This window comes from Oncorhynchus masou, chromosome 32, assembly GCF_036934945.1.
Source record: "Oncorhynchus masou masou isolate Uvic2021 chromosome 32, UVic_Omas_1.1, whole genome shotgun sequence".
NCBI lineage: Eukaryota > Metazoa > Chordata > Actinopteri > Salmoniformes > Salmonidae > Oncorhynchus > Oncorhynchus masou.
This window is the reverse complement of record NC_088243.1, coordinates 17,077,300-17,091,228: the sequence shown is the minus strand read 5'-3', so window position 1 is coordinate 17,091,228 and position 13,929 is coordinate 17,077,300.

Sequence of the window (13,929 nt, the reverse complement as noted above, 5' to 3'; positions counted from 1 at the left end):
ACCTTAGACAGGGAACTTTTACTAGGATTAAATGTCAGGAATTGTGAAAAACTGAGTTTAAATGTATTTGGCTAAGGTGTATGTAAACTTCTGACTTCAACTGTATATTTCAAGGACATGTTGTATTTTCATGTAGACAACAAGTAGATAAGTAGGTAAGTTAAATGTCGCACACAAGTGGTCAAAATGTGGTAACGTTAGATTTCCTTTGATGTCAGCAGTTGGCTGTATTAACGTGCAGTAGTTCACATCTGTTAAATACATGTCCTGTCTCATGGAAGCCAACCAACCACAATGTTCTTCCACTCGACTCCAGACAGATCTATTCTCACGAACCCTTTCAGTTTGAGATTCTCAGGATTTTCTAATGCCTTTCAAATGGGTTCCTTTCATAAATGCAATTAATTATATTTTTATTCATTCAGCAGAAGAAGCAGAATAATTAAAATGCTAATATTTCCATTCCATACACATGTAATTCACACATGGTGCAATGCAGCATAATATGCTAAACGTAACATTGAGTGGTAAAGAGCTTGAATGCATAAAGACCTTGAATGGCTCTACTGTATGTTGCAATGATCCATGGCGAGACTCATGAGGTAAATAAACTCATAATGAACAACTAAATAATTAAATCTCAAAATAAAACTTCAGTCAAAGCTTAGGAAGTGTTAGCTATATCACATGATTGTGCTTACATTTCTCTTTACCCTTCAACATGTCTCTGCAGAGGCCTGAGTAGTTTGTCACTATGTCTCCACGGTTGTCAAGTATGCAACAATACTGTATGCTCCAAGTCTGAATAGCAAGCTACGTGTAGTGAATATACTGTGACTGCACTAAATGCACTTGACGTGACACTCATTAACTCTGGGGCTAAGTAGACAAACATTGAACACAATGGCAATAATATTCATTACATATGCCTGTAGTCTGATGAGGCTTTCTGTAACGCAACGCTAAGTCTCACATCACCAGGCTGGGTTGACTGTTCTGCCATCCAGTTACAGCTGCTTGTAAAGTACCTTGCAGACTGTGCAAAATTGCAGCTCCTGTAAGCAATGGAGAGACATTTTGGTTTTTAGGTTAGATGCAAATGAATAACGCACAGTGAGTGAGTTCTAATGTCTCTGATGAGTGTACCATTCGACCTTGGTATTTCTTCGTCTTGGGTCTGCAGTCATAATGTTCATTCACTTTATCTTGTGGGTTCACCCCGCCTCCTCACAGAAATAACCAGAGCTCTGCGTTTGTCATTAGACCTAGTTTTGCCAACAGGGAAGCAAAGTAGCCAAGCATTAGATTAAGTTAGCAGTTAGTTTAACCCCTCAGCCCTAATCCTGATGGAACATGTCATGTTCTTTTCAGCAGAATCATATCACTTAATCTTCTGGAAAACATTCTGGTTTAGATAGCTACTGCATTGATATTGTTTCCCTATATTCTACCCTTTCCCCAATCATCCTACTCCTAGCCTGGTGCCAGATCTGTTCTGTGCTCTTGTCAACGCCAAGCCAAACATTACCATTTTATTTGACAATGAGTTGGCATGATGGCACAAACAGACTGGCACACAGGCTACTACAATGTTACGTCACACAGCATATGGGGAGAGAACAATGTGTCAGAGGCCTATTGATCTGAGTACAGCAGTGCTGAGAACAGCCGTGTTAAATGTTCTGCCTTGAGCCACTCAGAGGGGTCAGGATGCTCTTCCTGCCTGGCTGGATAGACTGAAACTCTAGTAAGACTTAGACTGACTGAAGGGACACATGACTCCCTTGAATAACCTCCAAGCAAAACAAAGTGGAATTCCAAGGAGAGGCTTGCAGCCAGAAGAGAAAGAACGTTACTTGTATTAGCAGGAGTCGGGGCAATATGTATACAAGGAGTTTTTTGTGCTGTCAAAATGGCCGCTAATCCGCTCTCTCTCTCGGCAGGAGAATGGAAATGAGGAGATAGTTTTTGTTTAGAGTCCTCTTGTGTAGAGGAATTAGACAGGGCTTGTTAAGGGCCTTGTGTGTTCATACAAGGGACATGTCCCAAATGGCACCCTATTCTCTATATGGAGCACTACTTTTGACAGGGACCCATAGGGTAGTAGTGCACTAAATAGGGAATAGGGTGCCATTTGGGCGCAGTTTTCGCTAAAAGCAACAAGCAATAAAAGGGCCCAAAAACAAACATGTTGTTGTCACCATAACTCTTCAAGACAGAGCAGGAAATTCCAATAATGTGGAAATTATTTGTGTTTAGATGTGATCTATATCTTGGAATGCAGTGTGTTGTGTTCTAGTGCTGGGAGTAAACACTCAGCAGACACTGGCTCTTTCAGTTTACAGAGCCAGAGGCATCCCATCCCACAGTTTTAACCATGTTCCTATTATTGTACAGACAAGACAACACTCCGTCTTTGAGGCATTTGTGACGCATTTCTTGGTGAGGTAGTTCTAAGCTATCGCTGTCTGACATGGCAACCTGTTCCCATACACTACAGGGCCATTAGGGCTTTGGTCAAAAGTAGTTTACTAGGGAATAGGGTGCCCTATCAGATACAGCCATTCTCTCTGTGCACTTTCTGCTTTGACAACGGCTCTGATAGGAATAAGATCTATATATACATACAGAGTGAATCATTCCCAGGCTACATAAATAAACTGAAGAATTCAACCTCCATTTGTTGGCACATGGGATCCTATTTCAAATACTATGATATTCAGGTAGAATAGCAGCTAAAGCGTTCGGCTAGTAACTGAAAGGTCGCAGGCTCAAATCCTTGAGCTGACAAGGAGAAACATCTGCCGATGTGCCCTTGAGCAAGGCGCGTAACCCTAATTGCTCCGGGGTTTCTGTTGACTGGCAGAGTTACAAAAAGGTATTTTTTTGCCATTTCATTTTTTCCCCCAATGTTTCTTGAACCTGGGATTTCATTTGAAGTTATTGTCATATGGCACAGCACTGAGCTGTTAAAGTGAGATCGCACACCTGTTACCCCCTCCACACCAGTGTCATTTGGTGTTGGTGTTTAGATACAGGTGTGAATGGCAGAGTGTTGGATTTGGGTTAGTAAGTAACACAGGAGGCTACTGAGGGGAGGACGGCTCAATAATGCCCGGAACATAGCGAATGGAATGGCAAGCCCGTCCTCCCCAATACAAGTGACACCAACCTCCTGTGGTAGGTGATATGTTATTATTAAAAGGCATTGTCTGTGGATATCTGAGGGTTGGAATTGAGATTAGAGTGATTAGCCGATACACTAAGAATTCAGTACGATTAGGAAATAAATATATCATTATAATAAATATATTTTTAAAAAGGGGATTAGAAATTATGCAAGTAATGTTATTTGATAGTCTCCAGTTATATCTGCTAATGTCATAGCTGATCTATCCCCTAAATAAACAAAATATTGTTGCACTGTATTTTATTGTCGCTGTGCAATGCATTGTTCTACTATATACATTGTTCTACTATAGACATTGTTCTACTATAGACATTGTTCTACTATATACATTGTTCTACTATAGACATTGTTCTACTATAGACATTGTTCTACTATAGACATTGTTCTACCATAGACATTGTTCTACTATAGACATTGTTCTACTATAGACATTGTTCTACTATAGGCATTGTTCTACTATAGACATTGTTCTACTATAGACATTGTTCTACTATAGACATTGTTCTACCATAGACATTGTTCTACCATAGACATTGTTCTACTATAGACATTGTTCTACTATAGACATTGTTCTACTATAGACATAGTTCTACTATAGACATTGTTCTACTATAGACATTGTTCTACTATAGACACTGTTCTACTATAGACATTGTTCTACTATAGACACTGTTCTACTATAGGCACTGTTCTACTATAGACATTGTTCTACTATAGACATAGTTCTACTATAGGCATTGTTCTACTATAGACATTGTTCTACTATAGACATTGTTCTACTATAGACATTGTTCTACTATAGACATTGTTCTACTATAGACATAGTTCTACTATAGGCCTACCGTATTCAATTTTCCCATGGAAGCACACATTGGTTGAAGAGCACACTATACATACATACTGAGGTATGACCAAAGGAGTTTGAACTCATTACAATAATTAGAATTATAAACACAATATACTGCATTTGTATCTGTTTAAATATGAATCAAAAAGCACACAAGAGATGGTGCTGATAATAACCACACTGCTATGATGTACAGTATATTATTACTGAAGGTTTTCCAAATGTTGAGCTGCACTGAGTCATTGTGAAATTGAATGGATCCAAACTGAATTGCGAAACCATTTTGAGGGGAGAAAAAGTATTCTTGACCAATCCCTTGTCTAGCCAATCTGTAATAGTAATTTGAAGGATTAGAGTGCCATCTAGTGTTCAAAGTATGTACCATCACATCACCCCGTCTTAAACTGACATTAAGCCCTCTGTACTTCACTAGTAAAAATGACATATTACATCAAATGGCATATTACATCAAAAGGATTCTACTTATCTGTTGGCTGCTAGAATCTTGACTAGAACCCAAAAATGTGATCATATTCCAGTGATAGCCTCTGGATTCCTGTTAAGGCTTTGTCTGATTGCAAGGTTTTACTGCTGACCTTCAAAGCATTACATGGACTTGCTCCTACTTATCTCTCCCCGATTTGGTCCTGCCATACTACACAAGACGCAGGTCTCCTTATTTTCCCTATAATTTCTAAGCAAACAGCTGGAGGCAGGGCTTTCTCCTATAGAGCTACATTCTTATGGAATGGTCTGCACATCCATGCGAGAGATGCAGACTCGATCTCGACCTTTGAGTCTTTACTGAAGACTCATCTCTTCAGGAAGTCCTATGATTGAGTCTAGTCTGGCCCAGGAGTGAGAAGGTGAACGGCAAGGTACTGAAGTGCAGAACCACCCATGCGGTCTCTGCCTGGCAGGCTCCCCTCTCTCCACTGGGATTCTCTGCTTCTGAGCCTATTACGAAGGCTGAGTCACTGGCTTACTAGTGCTCTTCCATGTCGTCCCTAGGAGGGGCGTGTCACGTCGTGCCAGGCTTCTATATCCTGCACAGACATGTTACCTTGTCGTGCTGCCGCTCCAGTTTCAACTGTTCTGCTTGCGGCTATGGAACCCCGACTTGTTCACCGGAACCGGACGTGCTACCTGTCCCGGACCTGCTGTTTTCTTCCCCTCTCGCTACACCTGCTGTCTCGACTTCTGAATACTCGGCTATGAAAAGCCAACTGACATTTACTCCTGAGGTGCTGACCTGTTGCACCCTCTACATCCACTGTGATTATTATTTGACCCTGCTGGTCATCTATAAAGGTTTAAACATCTTTAAAAACAATCTGGCCTTAATGACCATGTATTCTCCACCCAGCAAAGCCAGAAGAGGACTGGCTACCCCTCAAAGCCTGATTCCTCTAGGTTTCATCCTAGGTTCTTGCCTTTTCTAGGGAGTTTTTCCTAGCCACTGTGCTTCTGCATTGCTTGCTCGTTGGGGTTTTGAGCTGGGTATCTGTAAAGCACTTTGTGACAACATACATAGACAGAGTACATACTACGTTTATATGTATGCCCACAGGCCTCTTGCCTAAGAACTCCCAAGGTGCCTTCCCCTTCCCCCCTGGGAACAAAAACAGTAATGCTAACATAACATGAACAATTTTGATAATCAAAACAGTCCTTGTGACAAAGACATACCTCAGCAGGAACAGCTACAAAATACTTTACAAAAATTGTCTGAGCAACAACCAACACGGGACATAAAAAAATTTTTTTTTAAAAAGTCGCTCTGGATAAGAGCGTCTGCTAAATGACTTAAATGTAAATGTAAAATGTATATATTTTTTTATTAAAGAACAACAACCAACACAGGACATACCAATACGCTCTCTCTGAGCAACAACCAAAACAGGACATACCAATAAGCTCCCCTTCTGAGCAAAGGAACACTGGCTTTTATACAGCTGGAGAAGGAGTCTGTAATTACAGACAGCTGTATCCCCTGACGAGAGGGCGGGGTCAGCTCCAATCTGCCATAAGGCCGACCAATCAGTTGCTTGGGGGAATCCAGGATAGCCATTTCCTGAAATACATACACATGCATACAAACCCACAACAACACAGAAACCGGGGAATGTAACACACCTTTCACTGTATTGACAACTAAAGTCACATTCGGGGTTAAATTGTGAGTTCGGGGAGCCCTATTTAGAGGTGTTAGGTTAAGGGTTATGCCAGGTTTGAGCATAAGGTTGGCGGTTATGGCTAAGGTTAGGTTAGGGGGAAAATCATATTTCCTTTAAATCTACTTGAAAATCTATGGCAAGACCCTTCCCCCAGGGGATAGTGTTTGAGGTAAGGTTATGGTGGTTGAGGTAAGGTTATGTTACAGTTTTTCTCAATCGTGTACAAGTCATTTTTTCATCTGTGTTTAAATGTACAGTGTCTATAGCAGAACAGCAATGATCAAATACATTTACAGAACTTCAGATCATCATCATCTTGTGTTACCAATACGCATATAGCCTACATGGTAAAATGGTTAATGTAGGCCTATATGTACAGTAGAATAATGCATTGCACAGTGACAGTTTGCTGTAGAACAATAGAATACAGTAGAATACATTTTAATAAAACCACGGAAGCCCACCCAGTACAAATATTATCCTACTTACCCAAGTCCAAGACTCCGCTATTCACACCAGTATCTAAACACTAACACCACTGCCTCTGGCCTTTGTGTGTTAACTGTGTTACTCCCGCAATGTAACCACTGAAAGCTATTAATTACTTAATTTCCGAACTATTAAACAAATAGGAACAATAAGCTCTATTCAAATACACCAAACCACAGTAGGCTATGTGCAATAGGATCTATGCATGTCTGTTCCAAGTCAAGTTATTTATGTAGCCTGGGAATTATTCACACTGTATGTACAGAGCCTTCAGAAAGTATTCACAACCATTGTCTTTTTTCACATTTTGTTGTTACAGCCTGAACTTAAAATGGATTAAATATATATTTTAAATGTCACTGGCCTACACACAACAAGGTGGAATTATGTTTATCATTTTCTGAACAAATTAATAAAAAATGAAAAGCTGAAATGCCGTGAGTCACCAAGTATTCTTCCCCTTTGGTTATGACAAAAGCCTAAATAGGTTCAGGAGTAAACATATCCTTAACAAGTCACATACTAAGTTGTATGAACAATGCATTCAATAATAGTGTTTAACATGATTTTTGAATGACTACCTCATCTCTGTACCCCACAAATAAAATGATCTGAAAGGTCCCTCAGTCGAGCAGTGAATTTCAAACACAGATTCAACCACAAAGACCAGGGAGGTTTTCCAATGCCTCGCAAAGAAGGACGGACACCTATTGGTAGATTTAAAAAGGAAGACCTTGAATATCCCCTTGAGCATGGTGAAGTTATTAATTACACTTTGGATGGTGTATTAATACACCCAGTCACAACAAATATACAGGCGTCCTTCCTAACTCAGTTGCCGGAGTGGAAGGAAACCACTCAGAGGTTTCACCACGAGGCCAATGGTGACTTTAAAACAGTTACAGTTGAATGGCTGTGATGGGAGAAAAGTACATTGTAGTTACTCCACAGTACTAACCTAACTGACAGAGTAAAATGAAGAAAGCCTGTACAGAATACAAATATTCCAAAACATGCATCCTGTTTGCAACAAGGCACTAAAATAATCCTATAAAAAATGTGGCAAAGCAATTAAAGCTAAAATATGTGACTTTTTGAGTGACCCACACAAATTCACATAGCAATGTGAGTTATAGATCTGTCATTCTCATTGAAAGCAAGTCTAAGAGGCTGTAGATCTGTGCTATGTGCACTATTTCTCTATGCTTCGTTCTTAAGTTTAGTTTTTGTGTCTTTTACTTTAGTCTTTGTAGACCAGCTTCAAACAGCTGAAAACTACATGTTTGGTTTTTGAAAATATATTTTAAAGGTTTAGATGGTACAATGATTCTGTACACCAGAGTTTCCCAAACTCTGAGAAACGGAATGGAGCTAAGCACAGGCAAAATTCTACAGGAAAACCTGGTTCAGTCTGCTTTCCACCAGACACTGGAAGATTAATTCATCTCTCAGCAGGACAATAAACTAAATCACAAGGCCAAATCTACACTGAAGTTGCTTACCAAGAGGGCAGTGAATATTTCTGAGTGGCCGAGTTACAGTTTTGACTTAAATCTACTTGAAAACCTATTGCAAGACCTGAAAATGGTTGTCTAGCAATGATCAACAACCAATTTGACCACTTGAAGAATTTTGAAAATAATAATGGGTAAATGTTGCACAATTCAGGTGTGGAAAGCACTTACCCAGAAAGACTCCGTTGTAATTGCTGCCAAAGGTGCTTCTACAAAGTATTTACTCGGTGGTGTCAATACTTATGTAAATTTGTTTTTGGTTTTTCATGTTCAATATATTTGCAAAAATGTCTAAAAACATGTTTTCACTTTGTCATTATGGGGTTTTGTGTGTAGATGGGTAAAAAAAAGCTGTTTAATCCATTTTGAATCCAGGCTGGTAAAAGCTTGTCATTTCAGCCACAACCATATCCTAACACTTGCTCACCAAGACCAACAGCACAAATGCCTCAAAGATGGAGTGTCTTGTTTGTACCATAGTAGGAACATAGTTATTACTGTGGGATGGGATGTCTCCTCTGGCTCCTTAATTGAACAAGCCAGTGTCTGCTTAGTGCTTACTCCCAGCACTAGAACACAACACACTGAATTACAAGATATAGATTATATCTAAACACAGATCATTTCCAAATTATTGGAATTACCTGCTCTGTCTTGAAGAGTTATGGTGAGAACAACATGTTTCTTTAGGGATGTTTTATTGCCCGTTGCTTTTAGCCGTGAGCTGCTTCCCAGAGAATGAAGCTGGATTATTTTTACGTCACTGTGGCTTACTCCTAAATCATCATCTCCAACATTCTGACCTTCCATTATAGAGCTTTGCTTTAGTGTGGATTTCAGCCAATACATTCATATCAGTTATGTTCCTCCATTCTATTCACCATTCCTTATGTCTATTGAGTATTGTGTTTCTGTGCGCCAATGGGAAGTCTACAAAACTATGAGCAAACCAACCTTTGTATTGAATACATGGAATTGGATTGTGATTATACCAATGAATGAATCCTGCACAATCTGCTTTTTTAAAATCAGGAATAATATTTGATTTGATGTGTTTGAAATTGTTTGGTGAAATATGCATAAAAGGAGAGTCATTTCCCATAATTCTGCACCTTTGGATAGTTGATAATTTTGTTATCTACTGGGATTTTTAAAACGCATAAAAACGTGTTATTTTGTCTGCTTGGACTCAAGAGATAAGTATGGTGGCATTAAATATTTTTCAGGCAATCATCCCAGCTAGCACATAACATTCTAAGAACCATGTTTCTTAGAGCTTGGTGTCCTTCCCAGAATGGTGCAGGATAGCTTTTCTTTTAACCTTTATTAAACTGGGCAAGCAAGTTAAGAGCAAATTCTTATTTACAATGACAGCCTACCGGGGAAATGCCTTGTTCAGGGGTGAACAATAGATTTCTAACTTGTCAGCTCAGGGATTTGAGCCAGCAACCTTTCAGTTACTGGCCTTACGCTCTAACCACTAGGCTACCTGCTTGGCTTTGGAACATTCTCAGCACATTTAAGGAACTTGATAAAAAGTCATTATTTTAAATTTACGTATCCTAAAAGTTCAAACATTGTTACGTTTAATTGACATTTTGGTAATATTCTAGACATTTTGGTAATATTCTAGACATTTTGGTAATATTCTAGACATTTTGTCCAACTGGTTTGACATTGGTGGTCCTATGTGGCTCAGTTGGTAGAGCACTTGAAATGCAAGCATTGTGGCTTCAATTCCCACACAGTACCAGTACTCAATAAAAGTATGAAAATGTATGTATGCACTACTGTAAGTTTCTTTGGATAAGAGAATAGTAAAAAAACAATGTTATTCTGTGGGAATTACAGTGTTTCTGACAGGTTCTCTCTTTGATCCAAGGTGTAAGAGTCTGGCTCAACATTGGTCACATTCCTAGAAATGTTGTTTTTTAATTTAACCTTTATTTAACTAGGCAAGTCAGTTCAGTTGTGAGTACTGAAGCCATTCAGGGTAAATTGACCTTTCAGTCAGTGAATTTGACCTTATCTGAATCATATACCAGCTTTGTGACGGGGTAAGGAAGAAAGAAGCCACAGACAGACCATTGGATAGTGTATGAGTATCCTTACAATCTATCATTTGTTATGCACTTTCTAGGTAAGGCACTCACTTATGTCCCATGCATGACATCAAATAATGATACTTACGATTGTGTGTGTGTGCAATGCTGTGTGTGCATTTGCATGTGTGTGCTAGGAGAAGCCTAACTTGTTTAAAGTGTAGCTGAGGTAAGAGCACAAGGCACATCATTATGTGCTGGAGAAGTTGCCAAATAACAAACAACTTTAAAAATAACTAACACAGTGTACAGAGACTCTTTTTTAAATTGCCATCAAATTAGCAGCTATTTCTCTATGGTTCATAATCTAAAGCTTTAAGGAATGCATATACTACCGTTCAAAAGTTTGGGGTCACTTAGAAATGTCTTTGTTTTTGAAAGAAAAGCACATGTTTGTCCATTTCAATAACATCAAATTGATCAGAAATACAGTGTAGACATTGTTAATGTTGTAAATGCCTATTGTAGCTGGAAACGGCAGATTTTTTTAATGGAATATCTACATAGGCGTACAGAGGCCCATTATCAGCAACTATCATTCCTGTGTTCCAATGGCACATCGTGTAAACTAATACAAATTATCATTTTAAAAGGCGAATTGATCTTTAGAAAATGCGTTTGCAATTATGTTAGCACAGGACAAAAAAGTTGTTCTGATTAAAGAAGCAATAAAACTGGCCTTCTTCAGACTAGTTGAGTATCTGGAGCATCAGCATTTGTGGGTTTGATTACAGGCTCAAAATGGCCAGAAACAAAGCTCTTTTCTTCTGAAACTCGTCAGTCTATTCTTGTTCTGAGAAAAGTCCTCACTAGGCTACCCTGCCGCCCAATGTCTTAGACACATATAGTTCTCAGAAAGTTATATGCTAGATGAGTTGTTTCCTTTGAAATTAGGTCTGGTTTGAATAGACTAAAATGAACAGCTTTGTATGCGTAATAAAACATGGTATTTTAGCTCCATTCTGGTGGCACACAGTGGACTAATTCCAAGGATAGAAAACAGAAGATCACAAGCTCAAATCTCACTGATGCTCTGTCATCATAAACAAGAAATGTGTTTGCATGATTAATGTATAAGGAAATTAATTTCTATCTGTTCTTGGAGTTCAAACAAGTTAACCCCCCCCCCCATTTTTTTAATTATATATATATATATATATATATCAGTGCCTTGCGAAAGTTTTCGGCCCCCTTGAACTTTGCGACCTTTTGCCACATTTCAGGCTTCAAACATAAAGATATAAAACTGTATTTTTTTGTGAAGAATCAACAACAAGTGGGACACAATCATGAAGTGGAACGACATTTATTGGATATTTCAAACTTTTTAACAAATCAAAACCTGAAAAATTGGGCGTGCAAAATTATTCAGCCCCCTTAAGTTAATACTTTGTAGCACCACCTTTTGCTGCGATTACAGCTGTAAGTCGCTTGGGGTATGTCTCTATCAGTTTTGCACATCGAGAGACTGACATTTTTTCCCATTCCTCCTTGCAAAACAGCTCGAGCTCAGTGAGGTTGGATGGAGAGCATTTGTGAACAGCAGTTTTCAGTTCTTTCCACAGATTCTCAATTGGATTCAGGTCTGGACTTTGACTTGGCCATTCTAACACCTGGATATGTTTATTTTTGAACCATTCCATTGTAGATTTTGCTTTATGTTTTGGATCATTGTCTTGTTGGAATACAAATCTCCGTCCCAGTCTCAGGTCTTTTGCAGACTCCTGTCAGGATTTGGCCAGGGTTGTTCCGGGTTTTGGTCACTAGATGCCCCCATTGTGCTTTTTGACCTTGTGTTTTTTCCCTTGTTCCCCATTATTATTTGCACCTGTACCTCGTTTCCCCTGATTGTATTTAAACCCTTAGTTTCCCTCAGTTCTGTGCTTGTATGTTAGCACCCAGCCCTAGTGTTCTGTGTTTTCCTGTCGATTCCGGTGGATGCGCTTGTGGAATTCTGTTTTGTTTTTGAGTGTCTCTTGAGGCTTTTTTGTGCTATTCCTTCCACCTTTTGGATTTGCCATTTTTGTATTTAAGGACTTCTCCTTTTTACTTTATTAAATACACCGTCTTAAGTACTGCTGTGTCTGCCTCATCTTCTGGGTTCTGCTGACTATTCGTGGCTCAGTTGGTTAAGTGACTGTTTCTCACTCCGGAGACCCAGGTTCGTAACCGGGTCCTGACAGACTCCATCAGGTTTTCTTCCAGAATGGTCCTGTATTTGGCTCCATCCATCTTCCCATCAATTTTAACCATCTTCCCTGTCCCTGCAGAAGAAAAGCAGGCCCAAACCATGATGCTGCCACCACCATGTTTGACAGTGGGTATGGTCTGTTCAGGGTGATGAGCTGTGTTGCTTTTACGCCAAACATAACGTTTTGCATTGTTGCCAAAAAGTTCAATTTTGGTTTCATCTGACCAGAGCACCTTCTTCCACATGTTTGGTGTGTCTCCCAGGTGGCTTGTGGCAAACTTTAAACAACACTTTTTATGGATATCTTTAAGAAATCTTCTTGCCACTCTTCCATAAAGGCCAGATTTGTGCAATATACGACTGATTGTTGTCCTATGGACAGAGTCTCCCACCTCAGCTGTAGATCTCTGCAGTTCATCCAGAGTGATCATGGGCCTCTTGGCTGCATCTCTGATCAGTCTTCTCCTTGTATGAGCTGAAAGTTTAGAGGGACGGCCAGGTCTTGGTAGATTTGCAGTGGTCTGATACTCCTTCCATTTCAATATTATCGCTTGCACAGTGCTCCTTGATGTTTAAAGCTTGGGAAATCTTTTTGTATCCAAATCTGGCTTTAAACTTCTTCACAACAGTATCTCGGACCTGCCTGGTGTGTTCCTTGTTCTTCATGCTCTCTGCACTTTTAACGGACCTCTTTTAACGGACCTCTGAGACTATCACAGTGCAGGTGCATTTATACGGAAACTTGATTACACACAGTTGGATTGTATTTATCATCATTAGTCATTTAGGTCAACATTGGATCATTCAGAGATCCTCACTGAACTTCTGGAGAGAGTTTGCTGCACTGAAAGTAAAGGGGCTGTTTTGCAAGGAGGAATGGGAAAAAATGTCAGTCTCTCGATGTGCAAAACTGATAGAGACATACCCCAAGCGACTTACAGCTGTAATCGCAGCAAAAGGTGGTGCTACAAAGTATTAACTTAAGGGGGCTGAATAATTTTGCACGCCCAATTTTTCAGTTTTTGATTTGTTAAAGTTTGAAATATCCAATAAATGTCGTTCCACTTCATGATTGTGTCCCACTTGTTGTTGATTCTTCACAAAAAATACAGTTTTATATCTTTATGTTTGAAGCCTGAAATGTGGCAAAAGGTCGCAAAGTTCAAGGGGGCCGAATACTTTCGCAAGGCACTGTATATAATAATGTACTCTACACATCAAAACCTTGCCTTGTTAAATAAAGGTTAAATAAAATAAACACACATATATATATAACGGTATATTCACTGCGTTAGTAAATTGACTCTTGGTAAATTGGCTATCTTTTCCGATTTCAGAGTACTCTGAGTGTGCCGGATCAATAACGGATCAATTTACTAACGCACATCACTCGAAGAATATGACCGGTGTCAGTAAATG